Raw genomic sequence first — 23,564 nt, forward strand, 5'->3', positions numbered from 1 at the left:
TGTCCCGATTGTAACCCCTGTCCCAACTGTAACCCCTGTCCTGCCTGAAGCCCCTGTCCTGACTGTAACCCCTGTTCTGATTGTAACCCCTGTTCTGCCTGTAACCCCTGTCCTGATTGTAGCCCCTGTCCTGACTGTAACCCCTGTCCCGATTGTAACCCCTGTCCTGCCTGTAGCCACTGTCCTGATTGTAACCCCTGTTCTGATTGTAACCCCTGTCCCGACTGTAACCCCTGTCCTGATTGTAACCCCTGTTCTGATTGTAACCCCTGTCCCGACTGTAACCCCTGTCTTGATTGTAGCCCTTGTCCTGATTGTAATCCCTGTCCTGATTTTAACCCCTGTCCTGCCTGTAACCCCTGTCCTGATTGTAACCCCTGTCCTGCCTGTAGCCACTGTCCTGATTGTAACCCCTGTCCTGCCTGTAGCCACTGTCCTGATTGTAACCCCTGTCCTGCCTGTAGCCCCTGTCCTGATTGTAACCCCTGTCCTGCCTGTAGCCCCTGTCCTGATTGTAACCCCTGTCCTGCCTGTAACCACTGTCCTGATTGTAGCCCCTGTCCTGCCTGTAACCCCTGTCCTGATTGTAACCCCTGTCCTGCCTGTAGCCCCTGTCCTGCCTGTAGCCCCTGTCCTGACTGTAACCCCTGTCCGGATTGTAACCCCTGTCCTGCCTGTAGCCCCTGTCCTGCCTGTAGCCCCTGTCCTGCCTGTAACCACTGTCCTGATTGTAACTCCTGTCCCGATTGTAACCCCTGTTCTGATTGTAACCCCTGTCCTGATTGTAACCCCTGGCCTGATTGTAGCCCCTGTCCTGATTGTAGCCCCTGTCCTGATTGTAACCTCTGTTCTGCCTGTAGCCCCTGTCCTAATTGTGGCCCCTGTCCTGATTGTAACCCCTGTTCTGTCTGTAGCCCCTGTCCTGATTGTAGCCCCTGTCCTGATTGTAACCCCTGTCCCAACTGTAACCCCTGTCCTGATTGTAACCCCTGTCCTGATTGTAGCCCCTGGCCTGACTGTAACCCCTGTCCCGATTGTAACCCCTGTCCTGCCTGTAGCCACTGTCCTGATTGTAACCCCTGTTCTGATTGTAACCCCTGTCCCGACTGTAACCCCTGTCTTGATTGTAGCCCCTGTCCTGATTGTAACCCCTGTCCCGATTGTAACCCCTGTCCTGCCTGTAGCCCCTGTCCTGCCTGTAACCACTGTCCTGATTGTAACCCCTGTCCTGCCTGTAACCCCTGTCCTGCCTGTAGCCCCTGTCCTGACTGTAGCCCCTGTCCTGCCTGTAGCCCCTGTCCTGACTGTAGTAACTCTGTGGCTGGGAGGTCCCACTTTTAAAATGGCCAGGAACCAATAGAATTGGCAACATTCCCTTTGATTTATACTGTTTTCGCCATCCCACTATCTTATGAGTAAACCATTCTTCAGCTATCTCCCCTTCTCTGCTACATATTTGTTTTACCTGATTGTTTCAATTTAATAACTACAACGAAACAAAGAGGAAATACAGACTTTTAAACTTTCCAGCAGTGGTGAACTACATATACCTGTTTGGACACGCCCCCTGCTGACTGCTCCTGTGGCTCCTCCCATAGACCCCTGTATAAAGGTGATGGAGGTCTGAGTCCGGCCCTCAGTCTCCAGGATGTAGTACAGTGGTCACTCACTGCTTGTTCCTTCTTCGGTGCATCACCAGCACTGCTTCCTGAAGTAAAACCCCCTGGCAAATGCAAATCAGAATGAGAATCAGACTTGTTATCACTGATTTACGTGATTTGAGATCTGTTGTTTTGCAACAGCAGTAGAACACAAAGACACACAATTACTACAAATTACAGAGGTAAGTTAATCTTGCAAAAGAGGAATGATAGAGTGGTGTTCATTGGTTCATGGGCCGTTCAGAAATCTGAGAGTGGAGGGGAAGAAGCTGTCTTGAATCACTGTAAGCAAACAATTCCTGCGTACCAGTATTTTGAGAGGCTGTGTTGACCGGTCATCTGGGTTCTGAGAGGCTGTGTTGACCGGTCATCTGGGTTCTGAGAGGCTGTGTTGACCAGTCATCTGGGTTCTGAGAGACTGTGTTCACTGGTCATCTGGGTTCTGAGAGGCTGTGTTGACCGGTCATCTGGGTTCTGAGAGGCTGCGTTGACCGGTCATCTGGGTTCTGAGAGACTGTGTTCACTGGTCATCTGGGTTCTGAGAGGCTGTGTTGACCGGACATCTGGGTTCTGAGAGACTGTGTTCACTGGTCATCTGGGTTCTGAGAGGCTGTGTTCACTGGTCATCTGTGTTCTGAGAGGCTGTGTTGACCGGTCATCTGGGTTCTGAGAGACTGTGTTCACTGGTCATCTGGGTTCTGAGAGGCTGTGTTCACTGGTCATCTGGGTTCTGAGAGGCTGTGTTGACCGGTCATCTGGATTCTGAGAGACTGTGTTGACCGGTCATCTGGGTTCTGAGAGGCTGTGTTCACTGGTCATCTGGGTTCTGAGAGGCTGTGTTGACCGGTCATCTGGGTTCTGAGAGGCTGTGTTCACTGGTCATCTGGGTTCTGAGAGGCTGTGTTGACCGGTCATCTGGGTTCTGAGAGGCTGTGTTCACTGGTCATCTGGGTTCTGAGAGACTGTGTTCACTGGTCATCTGGGTTCTGAGAGGCTGTGTTGACAGGACATCTGGGTTCTGAGAGACTGTGTTGACCGGTCATCTGGGTTCTGAGAGGCTGTGTTCACTGGTCATCTGGGTTCTGAGAGGCTGTGTTGACCGGTCATCTGGGTTCTGAGAGGCTGTGTTCACTGGTCATCTGGGTTCTGAGAGGCTGTGTTGACCGGTCATCTGGGTTCTGAGAGGCTGTGTTCACTGGTCATCTGGGTTCTGAGAGACTGTGTTCACTGGTCATCTGGGTTCTGAGAGGCTGTGTTGACCGGTCATCTGGGTTCTGAGAGGCTGTGTTGACCGTTCATCTGGGTTCTGAGAGACTGTGTTGACTGGTCATCTGGGTTCTGAGAGGCTGTGTTCACTGGTCATCTGGGTTCTGAGAGGCTGTGTTGACCGTTCATCTGGGTTCTGAGAGACTGTGTTCACTGGTCATCTGGGTTCTGAGAGGCTGTGTTGACCGGTCATCTGTGTTCTGAGAGACTGTGTTCACTGGTCATCTGGGTTCTGAGAGGCTGTGTTCACTGGTCATCTGGGTTCTGAGAGGCTGTGTTGACCGGTCATCTGGATTCTGAGAGACTGTGTTGACCGGTCATCTGGGTTCTGAGAGGCTGTGTTCACTGGTCATCTGGGTTCTGAGAGGCTGTGTTGACCGGTCATCTGGGTTCTGAGAGGCTGTGTTGACCGTTCATCTGGGTTCTGAGAGACTGTGTTGACTGGTCATCTGGGTTCTGAGAGGCTGTGTTCACTGGTCATCTGGGTTCTGAGAGGCTGTGTTGACCGGTCATCTGTGTTCTGAGAGACTGTGTTCACTGGTCATCTGGGTTCTGAGAGGCTGTGTTCACTGGTCATCTGGGTTCTGAGAGGCTGTGTTGACCGGTCATCTGGATTCTGAGAGACTGTGTTGACCGGTCATCTGGGTTCTGAGAGGCTGTGTTCACTGGTCATCTGGGTTCTGAGAGGCTGTGTTGACCGGTCATCTGGGTTCTGAGAGGCTGTGTTGACCGGTCATCTGGGTTCTGAGAGGCTGTGTTGACCGTTCATCTGGGTTCTGAGAGACTGTGTTGACTGGTCATCTGGGTTCTGAGAGGCTGTGTTCACTGGTCATCTGGGTTCTGAGAGGCTGTGTTGACCGTTCATCTGGGTTCTGAGAGACTGTGTTCACTGGTCATCTGGGTTCTGAGAGGCTGTGTTGACCAGTCATCTGGGTTCTGAGAGACTGTGTTCACCGGTCATCTGGGTTCTGAGAGACTGTGTTCACCGGTCATCTGGGTTCTGAGAGGCTGTGTTCACTGGTCATCTGGGTTCTGAGAGGCTGTGTTGACCGGTCATCTGGGTTCTGAGAGGCTGTGTTGACCAGTCATCTGGGTTCTGAGAGACTGTGTTCACTGGTCATCTGGGTTCTGAGAGGCTGTGTTGACCGGTCATCTGGGTTCTGAGAGGCTGTGTTGACCAGTCATCTGGGTTCTGAGAGACTGTGTTCACTGGTCATCTGGGTTCTGAGAGACTATGTTCACTGGTCATCTGGGTTCTGAGAGACTATGTTCACTGGTAATCTGGGTTCTGAGAGACTGTGTTCACTGGTCATCTGGGTTCTGAGAGACTATGTTCACTGGTAATCTGGGTTCTGAGAGACTGTGTTCACTGGTAATCTGGGTTCTGAGAGACTGTGTTCACTGGTCATCTGGGTTCTGAGAGACTATGTTCACTGGTAATCTGGGTTCTGAGAGACTGTGTTCACTGGTCATCTGGGTTCTGAGAGACTGTGTTCACTGGTCATCTGGGTTCTGAGAGGCTGTGTTTGTCGTGGTTTTTCGTGCTTTTCAAATGACCAGGAGACGCAGAAAATTCTTTAAGAGTACTCCATAAAGTTTTATACTCCATAATATTCATATTCTCCAATAAAGCCTCCCTTTGAGACCCCTCTGGGTCTCACACTCACACGGAGAGAAGACTAAGAGTCTGCGCACAAAAGCCCCAATAAACGTAAGCACGTATTCCCAATCTTGGGTGAAACTAAAATTTCCTGCGCCAGGATCTCAAAGTATTCTCTCCCGGTTACCCTGGGCCGCTGAGCCAAAAACCTGTCCCTTTTTTCCGAGACAGGGAAAAAGACTCAAAAGCCCTTACAATCTACTCCCACACCGCCGTTTTGCTCCTGTTCATCCTGCAGGTGTTGTAGGCTGTAACGATACATTTTTGGTGTTTCTGTCTCCACTACGCTAGCTTCGGCAATCGTCACGAGCATCGGAAACTGTTTGGTTGCAGCACGCACTACAAGAGATTTGAGACAAGGAAGAAAACAGCATAGCACAAGCACACAGCTCAACAATATAATACTGACAGTTATTGCCATTTTAGTCATCCATGCTCCCCATCCTCCGAGACTACTTTCTAACCAATCACAGAACTGATGTTCGAACCCTGCATTCTGTTTGACCTCCGTCCGCAGATTCCTTAACTTATCCATTGCTCTGGTGAAAGACCCTTCTGGGCTAGTATTGTTCGGTATGAAAGTGCAGCATTGTTCTCCAAACATTACACACACACCCCCTTTTTCTGCCAAAAGCCAATTCAGTACCTGTCTGTGTTGCCATGCCACCCTGCTAGTTGCATCCAGCTGTTGCCCTAAGGCCTCCAGTGCATCATCGGTGTAGTTGATGAACCTCTGTTGATTGTAGTATATATAGTTTATCCATTCAACATTTTTGCTTACCCCTATCACAGATATGATAGCTTCCCAGCCTGCAGCAATCTCATTTCGTGCCTTGAATTCGTTAGGTATACCTCTTGGCTGCCCTATACTGTCAATCCGGATTGTCGGATCCAGGTCATATTTTCTCTTCTGCCGTAGCAGAGTCCGCTGCTCGGGGAAGTTAGCATTGGACTGTACTTCAGGGGACATTATAACTTCCTGAAGCAGCATGACACGCGTACATGTTCCTGCCCACCCGAGGGGGAGCATAGATCTCAGACCTCCTTCCTGCCCACACAGCCACCAAGTGTCTGCTAAAGGGATAGTCTGAGACTCCATTGCACCCTCAGGAGGAGGGGAACCCGTCAAGCGTCTTTTACCGGGGGTTACATCCCATGTCTGAGTGCAGGTGCCTCGGAAATGGCCAACTGGGTGAGTGCCCACCTGCATGAAACATTCATAATGCAGATGGTCCTGCATTATAAGCTGTGGCAGTGTAGGTGTCTGGCTTCTTTTGTTTATAGCCCAGGGTCTGCTATAATTACAATAATAGGCAAGCTTGTCTTGGTCAAACTGCGAGGACGCCTGATATAGCATACACCAATATGGGCACATTGGTGCATTGTTCATACAGTTTTGATAACAGGAATCTGTTTTAACACAAACCCTCATGAAACAAGCCCTACCCGGACCTGGACACTGTTGCTCACATTGTTCCCTGTGCTCTCTCCGCCACCGCGTGCAAGTGGAGGAGTTATAAGGCATGGGAATTACGTGCTGAGTGGGGCTTTCCCTTGAGCACAGGTAACAATTCTGTCTCTTCATCATTCCTGCCGTGTAAGCTGCCCATTGATACCACTGATTAGTACGTGTCTTTACTCATGGCGAGGAGGTAAGTGTTGTGCTCCTCTTACTTCTTTTCTGCAGGCTACCAGTCCCATTCCATATCTGCCCCGCTAATGGAACCCAAGTCTGCACTACTAGAGTATGTGGGCGCTTTGTCCCCGGGGGCACAACTGGTTGTTCCCAGCTCATCCCCATTATCTGAAGAAGCCCTATTATCCACCACCACATCCTGAGGGTCTTGAGGCCCATCCTCAGAATCAAAAATTTCCCTTACCAATTGATCAAACTCCTGAGGTGCAGTGTCAGCTTCTTGTTCCCCCTGTCTGTCTCCTACTGATTGCTCTTCCGCGTCACTTACCTCGGACACTTCACCTGATCGTCCTTGCAGGACTGCCCTCATGCAATGGTTCAGGTGGTACCAGGTGGAGCGTCCTTCTACCTGTACTGCGGTGGGTGATGCCTTAGTCACCGTAAAGGGTCCCTCCCTTCTTGGCTCGTTCCACTTTCTCCGAAAAACTCGCAGGTAAACCTGGTCTCCTGGTTTAATCCGTCCTTCCCCTTGTACAGTCTCCGGCTCTTTCTGTTTTTCCTGGGCATAAATAGACCTATGTATCATAGTTAGCTGCTGCATGTATTGTTTCAATTCTATTTCCAATTGTTCCAAGCTAGGTCCCTTATACGGCCCTCTCCACTGGGGCACTGGCATGGGCCTCCCAGTGAGCATCTCATGCGGTGTCAGGCATGTTATTCGATTAGTTTGCATGCGGTAACTCATCAATGCTAACGGTAAAGTATCGACCCAATTAAGTTTAGTATCTGCACAAATTTTGTTTAATTTGGCTTTCAGGGTTCCATTAATTCTCTCCACCATGCCCTGCGACTGAGGGTGGTATACACATCCAAACCTCTGCTTTATCCTCAGTGCCTGTAGTACCAGTTTGACCACTTTCTGGATAAAAGCTGAACCGTTGTCTGAACTAACTTCCGTAGGTATTCCAAACCTGGGGATTACTTCATTTGTCAGAAATTTTACCACTGTCTTTGCCCCTTGATCTCTTGAAGGTACCGCTTCCACCCATCTGCTAACATCTGGGTTCTGAGAGGCTGTGTTCACTGGTCATCTGGGTTCTGAGAGGCTGTGTTGAACGGTCATCTGGCTTCTGAGAGACTGTGTTCACTGGTCATCTGGGTTCTGAGAGACTGTGTTCACTGGTCATCTGGGTTCTGAGAGACTGTGTTGACCGGTCATCTGGGTTCTGAGAGACTGTGTTCACTGGTCATCTGGGTTCTGAGAGACTGTGTTGACCGGTCATCTGGCTTCTGAGAGACTGTGTTCACTGGTCATCTGGGTTCTGAGAGACTGTGTTGACCGGTCATCTGGGTTCTGAGAGACTGTGTTGACCGGTCATCTGGGTTCTGAGAGGCTGTGTTCACTGGTCATCTGGGTTCTGAGAGGCTGTGTTGACTGGTCATCTGGGTTCTGAGAGGCTGCGTTGACCGGTCATCTGGGTTCTGAGAGGCTGTGTTGACTGGTCATCTGGGTTCTGAGAGGCTGCGTTGACCGGTCATCTGGGTTCTGAGACACTGTGTTCACTGGTCATCTGGGTTCTGAGAGGCTGTGTTCACTGGTCATCTGGGTTCTGAGAGACTGTGTTCACTGGTCATCTGGGTTCTGAGACACTGTGTTCACTGGTCATCTGGGTTCTGAGAGGCTGAGTTGACCGGTCATCTGGGTTCTGAGAGACTGTGTTGACTGGTCATCTGGGTTCTGAGAGACTGTGTTCACTGGTCATCTGGGTTCTGAGAGGCTGTGTTCACTGGTCATCTGGGTTCTGAGAGGCTGTGTTGACCGGTCTTCTGGGTTCTGAGAGGCTGTGTTCACTGGTCATCTGGGTTCTGGGAGGCTGTGTTGACCGGTCATCTGGGTTCTGAGAGACTGTGTTGACCGGTCATCTGGGTTCTGAGAGACTGTGTTCACTGGTCATCTGGGTTCTGAGATGCTGTGTTCACTGGTCATCTGGGTTCTGAGAGGCTGTGTTGACCAGTCTTCTGGGTTCTGAGAGGCTGTGTTGACCGGTCATCTGGGTTCTGAGAGACTGTGTTGACCGGTCATCTGGGTTCTGAGAGACTGTGTTCACTGGTCATCTGGGTTCTGAGAGGCTGTGTTGACCGGTCATCTGGGTTCTGAGAGGCTGTGTTGACCGGTCATCTGGGTTCTGAGAGACTGTGTTCACTGGTCATCTGGGTTCTGAGAGGCTGTGTTGACTGGTCATCTGGGTTCTGAGAGGCTGTGTTGACCGGTCATCTGGGTTCTGAGAGGCTGTGTTGACCGGTCATCTGGGTTCTGAGAGACTGTGTTCACTGGTCATCTGGCTTCTGAGAGGCTGTGTTGACCGGTCATCTGGGTTCTGAGAGGCTGTGTTGACCGGTCATCTGGGTTCTGAGAGGTTGTGTTGACCGGTCATCTGGGTTCTGAGAGACTGTGTTCACTGGTCATCTGGGTTCTGAGAGGCTGTGTTGACCGGTCATCTGGGTTCTGAGAGGCTGTGTTGACCGGTCATCTGGATTCTGAGAGACTGTGTTGACCGGTCATCTGGGTTCTGAGAGGCTGTGTTGACCGGTCATCTGGGTTCTGAGAGACTGTGTTCACTGGTCATCTGGGTTCTGAGAGGCTGTGTTCACTGGTCATCTGGGTTCTGAGAGACTGTGTTCACTGGTCATCTGGGTTCTGAGAGGCTGTGTTGACCAGTCATCTGGGTTCTGAGTGACTGTGTTGACCGGTCATCTGGGTTCTGAGAGGCTGTGTTCACTGGTCATCTGGGTTCTGAGAGACTGTGTTGACCGGTCATCTGGGTTCTGAGAGGCTGTGTTGACCGGTCATCTGGGTTCTGAGAGGCTGTGTTCACTGGTCATCTGGGTTCTGAGAGGCTGTGTTGACCGGTCATCTGGGTTCTGAGAGGCTGTGTTCACTGGTCATCTGGATTCTGAGAGACTGTGTTCACTGGTCATCTGGGTTCTGAGAGGCTGTGTTCACTGGTCATCTGGGTTCTGAGAGGCTGTGTTGACCAGTCATCTGGGTTCTGAGAGACTGTGTTGACCGGTCATCTGGGTTCTGAGAGGCTGTGTTGACCGGTCATCTGGGTTCTGAGAGGCTGTGTTGACCGGTCATCTGGGTTCTGAGAGGCTGTGTTGACCGGTCATCTGGGTTCTGAGAGGCTGTGTTCACTGGTCATCTGGGTTCTGAGAGGCTGTGTTCACTGGTCATCTGGGTTCTGAGAGGCTGTGTTGACCAGTCATCTGGGTTCTGAGAGACTGTGTTGACCGGTCATCTGGGTTCTGAGAGGCTGTGTTGACCGGTCATCTGGGTTCTGAGAGGCTGTGTTGACCGGTCATCTGGGTTCTGAGAGGCTGTGTTCACTGGTCATCTGGGTTCTGAGAGACTGTGTTCACTGGTCATCTGGGTTCTGAGAGGCTGTGTTGACCGGTAATCTGGGTTCTGAGAGGCTGTGTTCACTGGTCATCTGGGTTCTGAGAGACTGTGTTCACTGGTCATCTGGGTTCTGAGAGGCTGTGTTCACTGGTCATCTGGGTTCTGAGAGACTGTGTTCACTGGTCATCTGGGTTCTGAGAGGCTGTGTTGACCGGTAATCTGGGTTCTGAGAGGCTGTGTTGACCGGTAATCTGGGTTCTGAGAGACTGTGTTCACTGGTCATCTGGGTTCTGAGAGACTGTGTTCACTGGTCATCTTCTGGAAGGTGCATAGGACTTTGTTTGTATGGAGGCCCAACTTCATCCATGAGGGTCTGGTCAGACACTTCCTGCATCTACTAGTGACAGGCACACATCTGGCCCAGTCGGAGAGGGAGTACGAACCTGTGGAGTGCAGGTGTCTTGCTACATAACACAGGTGGTGCCCTGGTAGACACAAATGTGTTGCCATATAACAGAGGGTCTCATGTCTATCACTATTTATCCGTAAGGTCAGTGCACCTCTGTAATGTACAGTACTGGTGAGCACAGACTGGCCATGAGTAACTGTAGGATAGAGTACCGGTAGGGGCAGGTGTGTCACATCATCGGCACAACATTGCAGGCTGAAGGGCCTGTAATGTGCATTAGATTTCCATGTTCTATGTTCAACGTTAACCCCTGACAATAGGATACTGTGTTAGCAATACTGATATGTCAATGTCTCATACTGAAGTACAACGCCGATGGGAACGAGTGTGTTCTGAGAGAGAATACTTGTGGGAACAAGGTCAACAACCTTTATAAAGAACAGGACAATGGTACAATGATGAGTTGGGTTCATCTCTGTGGAACACTAGGACACCATACTTGGGACATGAGCTGTTCATGATGTGACACCAGTGTGCAATACAGGTGGGCATCTTTCTGAGAGAACTGGGGTTCTGTACTGATAGGAACAGATATCACTATGTGACACAGGCCTTGGAAAGTGGTACAGAATGAAGATCCTTCTGGCCTGAAACATTAACAGCTTCTCTTTCTGTGGGTGCTGCCTAATCTGCTGAAGAGTTCCAGTACTTACTGGTTTTACACCAAACACAAAGTGGGTGACTGTTTTGTGGAGCATCTGTTTTTAGTTCATATCTAGATCTTCAGCTTCTTGTGCCTGCAGCTTTAGTTTTTCAATCTATTCCACTTTCTCCTTTCTGTCCGTGACCTCCTGTGTTGTTGGGGTGTAGCAGTGGAGGCTAGATGTAACTGGACTCCTAATGATGTCCAATTTCAGCCTGAGGGAGAGCAGCTCACCTTCTGTCTGGACAAGTTACAGCCTTCTGGACTCGATATCAAATTCTCAAACTTCAGGTGATTCACTTTCTCTGTCATGAGCTCTGGCCATTTTCCCTATAAATTCAGAATCAGTTCAACATCACCACCATATGTCTTAAGATTTGTTGACTTTACGGCAGCAGTACAGCAGTACAATGCAATACATGATAAATACAGAAAAATACATGAACAAATTATACTAAGTGTATATGTATATATGTGTGTGTATATATCATTGTTAAATTAGGAATAGTAGTGCAAATACAAAAATAAAAATGTGAGGTAGTGTCCATGGATTGAGAAATCAGATGGCAGAGGGGAAGAAGCTGTTCCTGAATCACTGAATGTGTGCCTTCAGGCTTCCGTATCTGCTACCCGGTGGTAACAGTGAGAACAGGGCATGTCCTGGGTGATGGGGGTCCTTAATAATGGACACTGCCTTTCTGAGGCACCGCTCCTTGAAGGTGCCTTTGAAACTACAAAGGCTAGCACCCATGATGGAGCTGGCTAATTTTACAACTCTCTGTTAAAAGTAAACAGTGTAATGCTACTGGTGCTTCATGGTGATGAGACCTGGGCCATAGCAGAGAGATCAGTAGTCTTACGACCTCGAGGAAGAAGCTGTTTCCTATCCTATCAGTCCTTGTCCTAATGCTGTGGAATCTCCTGCCTGATGGGAGGGGGTCAAGGAGATTGTTGGACAGATGAGATGGATCACCCTGTGTACACAGCGTTCCTGATAAATATCTTGGATGGGTGGAAGAGAAACTCCAATGATCCCTCGGAGATCCTCACAATCCTTTGTTAGGACTTGCCTTTCACGTCCTGTACCAAAAGGTCAGGACAATCTCGATGGTGTCCCTGTGAAAATTGGTTAGACTGGAGCTTCACTCGCCCCAGTGGCAGATATACACAGAAAGGTGACAGAAAAAGGCCAGCAATATCATGAAGGGTCCTACCCAGTCTGCTCATGGACTGCCTGTCGTGTCCCAGTGGAAAAGAGGCTACGTCATATCCACGCCGGGACCACCAGACTCAAAAACAGTTACTTCTCCCAAGTCATCAGGAGATCAACATCTCGATCTATCAACCAATCCCACTACTTTATCATTTCCTGTCAGAGTCACCTTATGTACAGATACCCCTGTACTTTATGAACATACAATCAATCTATGTACAGAATATACATAGGCTACACTATGTATTTGCATTTATCACTTTTCATCATGCTCTTTATGCATATTATGTTTCTTAAGCTGCGTCAGATCCAGAGTAGCAATCATTTCATTCCCCTACACATTCATGGACTGGAGAATGACAATCAATAATCTTGAACATAACCATGCTGATTTTAGCAGATTATCTTGCGATTTTTCTGTACTCTGCTACCTTTAATAATAAATTTCAATGGTTTCTCATTGACAGATATTGAGCTAACTGTCCTGTAGTTTCCTGCTGTCTCTGCCTTTCCCTTTTTTAAATAAAGGAATGAATTATTTCCTATTTTCAAATCTAATGGAACATTCTTTGAAAATTAGAAATCTTGGAAAATGAAACCAAACCATCTTGTACCTCACAAGCCGCCTTCTTTTTAAGACTCTCAGATGAAGTCCATCAGGGCCTGAAGACGTATCAGCCCACAGATCCAACATGTTCTTAGTCTTTGTTGTAATGTGAGTATTATTAAAAGTAAGTTAATACTAATCAGGGAGCTGTTGGTAGCAAGAGGCGGGATCCAGGGTTGGCGGGGTCTTTACTTCCGCTCGTTTTACTCCCAGTATACATTGTATATAGTTCCTCCACCCAGGCCGCACGAGGTACCTGGAAGCATCTGTATTGTAAATATCATTTGCCGTCCCAGATAAAGATGCTCTTTTGGCCATCAAGTTGTTGAGTGGTCTTTTTATAAAGTAGAAGTTACCACAGTACTGCCGACTTGGTGATTATAATCTTCCAGAACTCCTCCCTCTATTCCCATTACCAGATTTACACCTGTACCTTGTATCCCTAGAGTGAAGGCTGATGCAAAAATACCCATTCAATTCTTTTTGTCATTTTTATTCCCAACATTAATTCACCAAGCTCACTTTCTGTGGCACCAAAGCTCACTTTGTTAACTCTTGTCTTTTGAACATCAAGTATAACTATTACTGTCGAATGTTTTATATTTCTGTCTGGATTTACAGTCTACACCAATTTTTCATTACTTTCTCTTTCCTGGTTAGTATTTTAATCATCCTAACTGCTAGCCATGATGGCAGAATGAGATAATTTTCCTTCAGTACTATCTCCAGCTTCTTCGTTTAAGCATGAACAGTGCTTCATCCTTTTCTTGTCTCATTAGGAATGTATACTGACAGACACCCAGATACAATGTCCCACTGCATCTCAGCTTGCCAATCCTCAAACCAGTTGGGTTAGGCAGCTGTGCTTTCATATCTTCATAACTGCCCTAATTGAAGCTAAAAAAAAAATAATTGGACCCATTTTCTCTTCCTCAAACTGAATCAGCAATCGTAAGAAGCTTTCCTCAAAGCACTCTCAAAGCACCCCTCGTCTACGTTTCCTTCAGATTTTCCGTTTCAAACTCCCATTGTTATCATATGAAATTCCAATAACCTCTATGTATTGTTTCCTTTTCCCACTGTACAAGTGAGCAGGGGCTGTACATCGCTCCCAAAAGTGACTTTCTGCCTTTATTATTCCTCAGCTCCACAAACTGCTTCAGCATCCTGTTTTCCTGACATGGGTCAACCCTCTCTGTTGCACTAAGGGCCACTCCTTCACCCTTCCCCAGTTCCCCATTCTTCTTTAATTCAGGTCTTTATTCTGCAGCCATGTCTCTGTAATACCTATCAGATTATACTTCTGTTTATGTTCTTGGATCATCTGCTGTTCGGTACCACATGCTTTCAGCTACACTGTCCTCAGACTGGTCCTTTCGTTATTGGTTAACATTTAACTCTCTGTCCTTCCTGTCACTGTCTGCTTGTCAGCTCTCACATTAGTACTTTTCTCTATTCTTTAATTCACTATATCCTTGCCAAACTTCGATATCTTCCCCCATTAACAATGTAACCTTCACCCTCTCTGCTTCCCGAAATATGAGGGAGCCAACATGCTGGTCTCATTACATTTCAGGTGTACAACATGGACTTTCCCCAATACTGGTGACAGTGAACCATGGCCACACTTTCACTCCTCCAATCTCACTTGTCCTTGGCCAATTAGTACTTGGTGACTCAGCCAATAAACTTACCCTCTCCCTAACGTGCCACAAGACTGGAGACCTGGAGCACAAGGGAACACTGATGCTGGAATCTGGACAAATTAGTGGCGGGGGGAGCAGCATCTGGGGAGGAGAATGGACAGTCAATGTTTTGTCTCGAAACACTGAATTTGGACTGGAAGTGCAGAGGGAGGGCAACCAGTGTAAAGATGTAAGGGGAAGGGGTGAAATGGCAGGTGGTGGGACCAGGTGACGTGGAGGATGATGGGCAGATGAAGCTAGGTAGTGGAGGTAGGGCAGAGGAGATGAAACCAGTGGAGACGGGTGTGTGAGTGATGGGGAGATGAACCTGGGTGCACTGGAGGGAGAGAGAACGGAATACAGGGGGAGTGGGTTGCAGGAAACCGCAGTGCTCCATGGTCAGACCTTTGGCCTGGAAGGTACCCAAGTGGAATTTGAGGAGTTCTTCATTGAGTTTGCATTTAGTATCAAAACAGTCAGTGCAGAAGAGTGAGGACAGGCAGATTGGTGCAGGACTGGAAAGGAAGTTGAAATGACATGGAACTGGGGGTCCAGTGCCGCTGAATCACAGCTAGAGGATCTTGGGATTCAATCCTGACCCATGTCGCTGTCTGTGCGGAGTTTGCATGCTTCCCTGTGACCGGATGCTCCGGTTTCTTCTTGCATCCGAGATCACAGAGAGGTTAGCACAGTGACAGAGACCCAGGTTCAGTTCTACCACCATCAGTGAGGATTCTGTACATTCTCCCCGTGACCAGAGTAGCGGGCGATCCAACGCAAGGCTGGGTGAACAGAAGAAAAGCACAACTGTGAATGAACACACTGGCCGGGAAAATCACCAAAGTAAATACCTGCAGATGTGTTAGCCAGGATTAAAGGCAGAATAGACATTGTCTGAGATATGTAACAGTAGAAACACCAGCCAGGATAAATAACAGGAAAATAACTGATGAGAATAAATAGCGAGACAAACCCCCACCAAGATAAGTAACAGGAGAACACCTGCCAGCAAATCTGGAGAAAGAAAAGTCACATTAAATTACTGGGCAAGAACAAGTGTGGACAAATGCCTCTCAGCACTGTAGCCCATTTAACAGTGTCTAATATGCCTTGTGTAAAGTGACGGACCTGTATCGACCAGGCAGTATTCCACTGTTAAACAATGGTAACCTTGTTCCTACAGAGCTATTCTACTGTACAGCAGGAACAGACCTGTCTGTACCCACTGACACACTGTCCCAGTACAGCTCTAGTGTAAAACACAAACAGACCTGTCAATGTCCAGTTTCTGTTTGATGGTCAGTGGGTCAAAGTCCTTGTTTCTGTTTGATGGTCAGTGGGCTGATGGGCCAGTTTCTGTTTGATGATCAGTGGGTCCAAGTCCTTGTTTCTGTTTGATGATCAGTGGGTCAAAGTCCTTGTTTCTGTTTGCTGCTCAGTGGGTCAAAGTCCAGTTTCTATTTGATGATCAGTGGGTCAAAGTCCAGTTTCTGTTTGATGGTCAGTGGTCTGATGGGCCAGTTTCTGTTTGATGATCAGTGGGTCAAAGTCCTTGTTTCTGTTTGATGGCCAGTGGGCTGAAGGGCATGTTTCTGTTTGATGGTCAGTGGGTCAAAGTCCTGTTTCTGTTTGATGGTCAGTGGGTCAAGGTCCTGTTTCTGTTTGATGGTCAATGGGCTGAAGGGCCTGTTTCTGTTTCATGGTCAGTGGGTCAAAGTCCAGTTTCTGTTTGATGGTCAGTGGGCTGAAGGGCCTGTTTCTGTTTGATGGCCATTGGGCTGAAGGACCAATTTCAGTTTCATGGTCAGTGGGCTGAAGGGCCTGTTTCAATTTGATGGTCAGTGGGTCAAAGTCCTGTTTCTGTTTGATGGTCAGTGGGCTGAAGGGCCTGTTTCTGTTTGATGGTCAGTGGGCTGAAGGGCCAATTTCTGTTTGATGGTCAGTGGGCTGAAGGGCCTGTTTCAGTTTGATGGTCAGTGGGTCAAAGTCCTGTTTCTGTTTGATGGTCAGTGGGCTGAAGGGCCTGTTTCTGTTTGATGGTCAGTGGGCCGATGAGCCTGTTTCTGTTTGATCGTCAGTGGGCTGATGGGCCTGTTTCTGTTTGCTGGTCAGTGGGTCAAAGTCCAGTTTCTGTTTGATGGTCATGGGCTGATGGGCCTGTTTCTGTTTGATGGTCAGTGGGTCAAAGTCCAGTTTCTGTTTGATGGTCAGTGGGCGGAAGGGCCTGTTTCTGTTTGATGGTCAGTGGGCCGATGAGCCTGTTTCTGTTTGATGATCAGTGGGCGGATGGGCCATTTTCTGTTAGATGGTCAGTGGGTCAAAGTCCAGTTTCTGTTTGATGGTCAGTGGGCTGAAGGGCCTGTTTCTGTTTGATGGTCAGTGGGCCGATGAGCCTGTTTCTGTTTGATCGTCAGTGGGTCAAAGTCCAGTTTCTGTTTGATGGTCATGGGCTGATGGGCCTGTTTCTGTTTGATGGTCAGTGGGTCAAAGTCCAGATTCTGTTTGATGGTCAGTGGGCTGAAGGGCCTGTTTCTGTTTGATGGTCAGTGGGCTGATAGACCTGTTTCTGTTTGATGGCCAGTGGGTCAAAGTCCAGTTTCTGTTTGATGGTCAGTGGGCTGAAGGGCCTGTTTCAGTTTGCTGGTCAGTGGGTCAAAGTCCTGTTTCTGTTTGATGGTCTGTGGGCTGATGGGCCTGTTTCTGTTTGCTGGTCAGTGGGTCAAAGTCCAGTTTTTGTTTGATGGTCATGGGCTGATGGGCCTGTTTCTGTTTGATGGTCAGTGGGTCAAAGTCCAGATTCTGTTTGATGGTCAGTGGGCGGAAGGGCCTGTTTCTGTTTGATGGTCAGTGGGCCGATGAGCCTGTTTCTGTTTGATGATCAGTGGGCGGATGGGCCATTTTCTGTTAGATGGTCAGTGGGTCAAAGTCCAGTTTCTGTTTGATGGTCAGTGGGCTGAAGGGCCTGTTTCTGTTTGATGGTCATGGGCTGATGGGCCTGTTTCTGTTTGATGGTCAGTGGGTCAAAGTCCAGTTTCTGTTTGATGGTCAGTGGGCGGAAGGGCCTGTTTCTGTTTGATGGTCAGTGGGCCGATGAGCCTGTTTCTGTTTGATGATCAGTGGGCGGATGGGCCATTTTCTGTTAGATGGTCAGTGGGTCAAAGTCCAGTTTCTGTTTGATGGTCAGTGGGCTGAAGGGCCTGTTTCTGTTTGATGGTCAGTGGGCCGATGAGCCTGTTTCTGTTTGATCGTCAGTGGGTCAAAGTCCAGTTTCTGTTTGATGGTCATGGGCTGATGGGCCTGTTTCTGTTTGATGGTCAGTGGGTCAAAGTCCAGATTCTGTTTGATGGTCAGTGGGCTGAAGGGCCTGTTTCTGTTTGATGGTCAGTGGGCTGATAGACCTGTTTCTGTTTGATGGCCAGTGGGTCAAAGTCCAGTTTCTGTTTGATGGTCAGTGGGCTGAAGGGCCTGTTTCAGTTTGCTGGTCAGTGGGTCAAAGTCCTGTTTCTGTTTGATGGTCTGTGGGCTGATGGGCCTGTTTCTGTTTGCTGGTCAGTGGGTCAAAGTCCAGTTTCTGTTTGATGGTCATGGGCTGATGGGCCTGTTTCTGTTTGATGGTCAGTGGGTCAAAGTCCAGTTTCTGTTTGATGGTCAGTGGGCGGAAGGGCCTGTTTCTGTTTGATGGTCAGTGGGCCGATGAGCCTGTTTCTGTTTGATGATCAGTGGGCGGATGGGCCATTTTCTGTTAGATGGTCAGTGGGTCAAAGTCCAGTTTCTGTTTGATGGTCAGTGGGCTGAAGGGCCTGTTTCTGTTTGATGGTCAGTGGGCCGATGAGCCTGTTTCTGTTTGATCGTCAGTGGGTCAAAGTCCAGTTTCTGTTTGATGGTCATGGGCTGATGGGCCTGTTTCTGTTTGATGGTCAGTGGGTCAAAGTCCAGATTCTGTTTGATGGTCAGTGGGCTGAAGGGCCTGTTTCTGTTTGATGGTCAGTGGGCTGATAGACCTGTTTCTGTTTGATGGCCAGTGGGTCAAAGTCCAGTTTCTGTTTGATGGTCAGTGGGCTGAAGGGCCTGTTTCAGTTTGCTGGTCAGTGGGTCAAAGTCCTGTTTCTGTTTGATGGTCTGTGGGCTGATGGGCCTGTTTCTGTTTGCTGGTCAGTGGGTCAAAGTCCAGTTTTTGTTTGATGGTCATGGGCTGATGGGCCTGTTTCTGTTTGATGGTCAGTGGGTCAAAGTCCAGATTCTGTTTGATGGTCAGTGGGCTGAAGGGCCTGTTTCTGTTTGATGGTCAGTGGGCTGAAGGGCCTGTTTCTGTTTGATGGTCAGTGGGCTGATAGACCTGTTTCTGTTTGATGGCCAGTGGGTCAAAGTCCAGTTTCTGTTTGATGGTCAGTGGGCTGAAGGGCCTGTTTCAGTTTGCTGGTCAGTGGGTCAAAGTCCTGTTTCTGTTTGATGGTCAGTGGGCCGATGAGCCTGTTTCTGTTTGATCGTCAGTGGGTCAAAGTCCAGTTTCTGTTTGATGGTCATGGGCTGATGGGCCTGTTTCATTTTGATGGTCAGTGGGTCAAAGTCCAGATTCTGTTTGATGGTCAGTGGGCTGAAGGGCCTGTTTCTGTTTGATGGTCAGTGGGCTGATAGACCTGTTTCTGTTTGATGGTCAGTGGGCCGATGAGCCTGTTTCTGTTTGATCGTCAGTGGGTCAAAGTCCAGATTCTCTTTGATGGTCAGTGGGCTGAAGGGCCTGTTTCTGTTTGATGGTCAGTGGGCTGATAGACCTGTTTCTGTTTGATGGCCAGTGGGTCAAAGTCCAGTTTCTGTTTGATGGTCAGTGGGCTGAAGGGCCTGTTTCAGTTTGCTGGTCAGTGGGTCAAAGTCCTGTTTCTGTTTGATGGTCAGTGGGCCGATGAGCCTGTTTCTGTTTGATCGTCAGTGGGTCAAAGTCCAGTTTCTGTTTGATGGTCATGGGCTGATGGGCCTGTTTCTGTTTGATGGTCAGTGGGTCAAAGTCCAGATTCTGTTTGATGGTCAGTGGGCTGAAGGGCCTGTTTCTGTTTGATGGTCAGTGGGCTGATAGACCTGTTTCTGTTTGATGGTCTGTGGGCTGATGGGCCTGTTTCTGTTTGCTGGTCAGTGGGTCAAAGTCCAGTTTCTGTTTGATGGTCAGTGGGCTGAAGGGCCTGTTTCAGTTTGCTGGTCAGTGGGTCAAAGTCCTGTTTCTGTTTGATGGTCTGTGGGCTGATGGGCCTGTTTCTGTTTGCTGGTCAGTGGGTCAAAGTCCAGTTTTTGTTTGATGGTCATGGGCTGATGGGCCTGTTTCTGTTTGATGGTCAGTGGGTCAAAGTCCAGATTCTCTTTGATGGTCAGTGGGCTGAAGGGCCTGTTTCTGTTTGATGGTCAGTGGGCTGATAGACCTGTTTTTGTTTGATGGTCAGTGGGCCGATGAGCCTGTTTCTGTTTGATCGTCAGTGGGTCAAAGTCCAGATTCTCTTTGATGGTCAGTGGGTTGAAGGGCCTGTTTCTGTTTGATGGTCAGTGGGCTGATAGACCTGTTTCTGTTTGATGGCCAGTGGGTCAAAGTCCAGATTCTGTTTGATGGTCAGTGGGCTGAAGGGCCTGTTTCTGTTTGATGGTCAGTGGGCTGATAGACCTGTTTCTGTTTGATGGTCAGTGGGCTGATGGGCCTGTTTCTGTTTGCTGGTCAGTGGGTCAAAGTCCTGTTTCTGTTTGATGGTCAGTGAGCTAATGGGCCTGTTTCTGTTTGATGGTCAGTGGGCTGAAGGACCTGTTTCTGTTTGATGGTCAGTGGGCTGATGGGCCATTTTCTGTTAGATGGTCAGTGGGTCAAAGTCCAGTTTCTGTTTGATGGTCAGTGGGCTGAAGGGCCTGTTTCTGTTTGATGGTCAGTGGGCCAATGAGCCTGTTTCTGTTTGATGGTCAGTGGGCTAAAGGGCCTGTTTCTGTTTGATGGTCAGTGGGCTGAAGGGCCTGTTTCTGTTTGATGGTCAGTGGGCCGATGAGCCTGTTTCTGTTTGATCGTCAGTGGGTCAAAGTCCAGTTTCTGTTTGATGGTCATGGGCTGATGGGCCTGTTTCTGTTTGATGGTCAGTGGGCTGATGGACCTGTTTCTGTTTGATGGTCAGTGGCATAATGGACCTGTTTCTGTTTGATGGTCAGTGGGTCAGAGTCCAGTTTCTGTTTGATGGTCAGTGGGCTGATGGGCCATTTTCTGTTTGATGGTCAGTGGGTCAAAGTCTTGTTTCTGTTTGATGGTCAGTGGGCTGAAGGGCCTGTTTCTGTTTGATGGTCAGTGGGCTAATGGGCCTGTTTCTGTTTAATGGCCAGTGGGCTGAAGGGCCTGTTTCTGTTTGATGGTCAGTGGGTCAAAGTCCAGTTTCTGTTTGATGGTCAGTGGGCTGATGGACTTGTTTCTGTTTGATGGTCAGTGGGCTGATGGGCCTGTTTCTGTTTGATGGTCAGTGGGCTGAAGTGCCTGTTTCTGTTTGATGGTCAGTGGGCCGATAAGCCTGTTTCTGGTTGATCGTCAGTGGGTCAAAGTCCAGTTTCTGTTTGATGGTCATGGGCTGATAGGCCTGTTTCTGTTTGATGCTCAGTGGGTCAAATTCCAGATTCTGTTTGATGGTCAGTGGGCTGAAGGGCCTGTTTCTGTTTGATGGTCATGGGCTGATAGGCCTGTTTCTGTTTGATGGTCAGTGGGTCAAATTCCAGATTCTGTTTGATGGTCAGTGGGCTGAAGGGCCTGTTTCTGTTTGATGGTCAGTGGGCTAATGGACCTGTTTCTGTTTGATGGTTAGTGGGTCAAAGTCCAGTTTTTGTTTGATGGTCATGGCCTGATGGGCCTGTTTCTGTTTGATGGTCAGTGGGTCAAAGTCCAGATTCTGTTTGATTGTCAGTGGGCGGAAGGGCCTGTTTCTGTTTGATGGTCAGTGGGCCGATGAGCCTGTTTCTGTTTGATGATCAGTGGGCGGATGGGCCATTTTCTGTTAGATGGTCAGTGGGTCAAAGTCCAGTTTCTGTTTGATGGTCAGTGGGCTGAAGGGCCTGTTTCTGTTTGATGGTCAGTGGGCCGATGAGCCTGTTTCTGTTTGATCGTCAGTGGGTCAAAGTCCAGTTTCTGTTTGATGGTCATGGGCTGATGGGCCTGTTTCTGTTTGATGGTCAGTGGGCTGATAGACCTGTTTCTGTTTGATGGCCAGTGGGTCAAAGTCCAGTTTCTGTTTGATGGTCAGTGGGCTGAAGGGCCTGTTTCAGTTTGCTGGTCAGTGGGTCAAAGTCCTGTTTCTGTTTGATGGTCTGTGGGCTGATGGGCCTGTTTCTGTTTGCTGGTCAGTGGGTCAAAGTCCAGTTTTTGTTTGATGGTCATGGGCTGATGGGCCTGTTTCTGTTTGATGGTCAGTGGGTCAAAGTCCAGATTCTGTTTGATGGTCAGTGGGCTGAAGGGCCTGTTTCTGTTTGATGGTCAGTGGGCTGATAGACCTGTTTCTGTTTGATGGCCAGTGGGTCAAAGTCCAGTTTCTGTTTGATGGTCAGTGGGCTGAAGGGCCTGTTTCAGTTTGCTGGTCAGTGGGTCAAAGTCCTGTTTCTGTTTGATGGTCAGTGGGCCGATGAGCCTGTTTCTGTTTGATCGTCAGTGGGTCAAAGTCCAGTTTCTGTTTGATGGTCATGGGCTGATGGGCCTGTTTCTGTTTGATGGTCAGTGGGTCAAAGTCCAGATTCTGTTTGATGGTCAGTGGGCTGAAGGGCCTGTTTCTGTTTGATGGTCAGTGGGCTGATAGACCTGTTTCTGTTTGATGGTCAGTGGGCCGATGAGCCTGTTTCTGTTTGATCGTCAGTGGGTCAAAGTCCAGATTCTCTTTGATGGTCAGTGGGCTGAAGGGCCTGTTTCTGTTTGATGGTCAGTGGGCTGATAGACCTGTTTCTGTTTGATGGCCAGTGGGTCAAAGTCCAGTTTCTGTTTGCTGGTCAGTGGGCTGAAGGGCCTGTTTCAGTTTGCTGGTCAGTGGGTCAAAGTCCTGTTTCTGTTTGATGGTCAGTGGGCCGATGAGCCTGTTTCTGTTTGATCGTCAGTGGGTCAAAGTCCAGTTTCTGTTTGATGGTCATGGGCTGATGGGCCTGTTTCTGTTTGATGGTCAGTGGGTCAAAGTCCAGATTCTGTTTGATGGTCAGTGGGCTGAAGGGCCTGTTTCTGTTTGATGGTCAGTGGGCTGATAGACCTGTTTCTGTTTGATGGTCTGTGGGCTGATGGGCCTGTTTCTGTTTGCTGGTCAGTGGGTCAAAGTCCAGATTCTCTTTGATGGTCAGTGGGCTGAAGGGCCTGTTTCTGTTTGATGGTCAGTGGGCTGATAGACCTGTTTTTGTTTGATGGTCAGTGGGCCGATGAGCCTGTTTCTGTTTGATCGTCAGTGGGTCAAAGTCCAGATTCTCTTTGATGGTCAGTGGGCTGAAGGGCCTGTTTCTGTTTGATGGTCAGTGGGCTGATAGACCTGTTTCTGTTTGATGGCCAGTGGGTCAAAGTCCAGTTTCTGTTTGATGGTCAGTGGGCTGAAGGGCCTGTTTCAGTTTGCTGGTCAGTGGGTCAAAGTCCTGTTTCTGTTTGATGGTCAGTGGGCCGATGAGCCTGTTTCTGTTTGATCGTCAGTGGGTCAAAGTCCAGTTTCTGTTTGATGGTCATGGGCTGATGGGCCTGTTTCTGTTTGATGGTCAGTGGGTCAAAGTCCAGATTCTGTTTGATGGTCAGTGGGCTGAAGGGCCTGTTTCTGTTTGATGGTCAGTGGGCTGATAGACCTGTTTCTGTTTGATGGTCAGTGGGCTGATGGGCCTGTTTCTGTTTGCTGGTCAGTGGGTCAAAGTCCTGTTTCTGTTTGATGGTCAGTGAGCTAATGGGCCTGTTTCTGTTTGATGGTCAGTGGGCTGAAGGACCTGTTTCTGTTTGATGGTCAGTGGGCTGATGGGCCATTTTCTGTTAGATGGTCAGTGGGTCAAAGTCCAGTTTCTGTTTGATGGTCAGTGGGCTGAAGGGCCTGTTTCTGTTTGATGGTCAGTGGGCCACTGAGCCTGTTTCTGTTTGATGGTCAGTGGGCTAAAGGGCCTGTTTCTGTTTGATGGTCAGTGGGCTGAAGGGCCTGTTTCTGTTTGATGGTCAGTGGGCCGATGAGCCTGTTTCTGTTTGATCGTCAGTGGGTCAAAGTCCAGTTTCTGTTTGATGGTCATGGGCTGATGGGCCTGTTTCTGTTTGATGGTCAGTGGGCTGATGGACCTGTTTCTGTTTGATGGTCAGTGGCATAATGGACCTGTTTCTGTTTGATGGTC

General features: G+C 48.8%; 1 protein-coding gene across 2 annotated transcripts in view; it reads left to right on the forward strand.

The window, feature by feature from the left end:
* LOC140735668 (protein ELFN1-like) overlaps nucleotides 1–23,564 on the forward strand; it is a 781,662-nt gene that overhangs the window by 712,248 nt on the left and 45,850 nt on the right. The window contains exon 1 of one of the 2 annotated variants that reach the window (XM_073060994.1): nucleotides 1,785–1,843. The exons of the other annotated variant lie outside the window; for it this stretch is intronic. The gene's annotated coding sequence lies outside the window, so the exon portion shown is untranslated. Of the gene's footprint in view, nucleotides 1–1,784; nucleotides 1,844–23,564 lie in introns of those variants that run through there. 2 annotated transcript variants of the gene reach the window in all.

Source organism: Hemitrygon akajei, chromosome 11 (assembly GCF_048418815.1).
Source record: "Hemitrygon akajei chromosome 11, sHemAka1.3, whole genome shotgun sequence".
NCBI lineage: Eukaryota > Metazoa > Chordata > Chondrichthyes > Myliobatiformes > Dasyatidae > Hemitrygon > Hemitrygon akajei.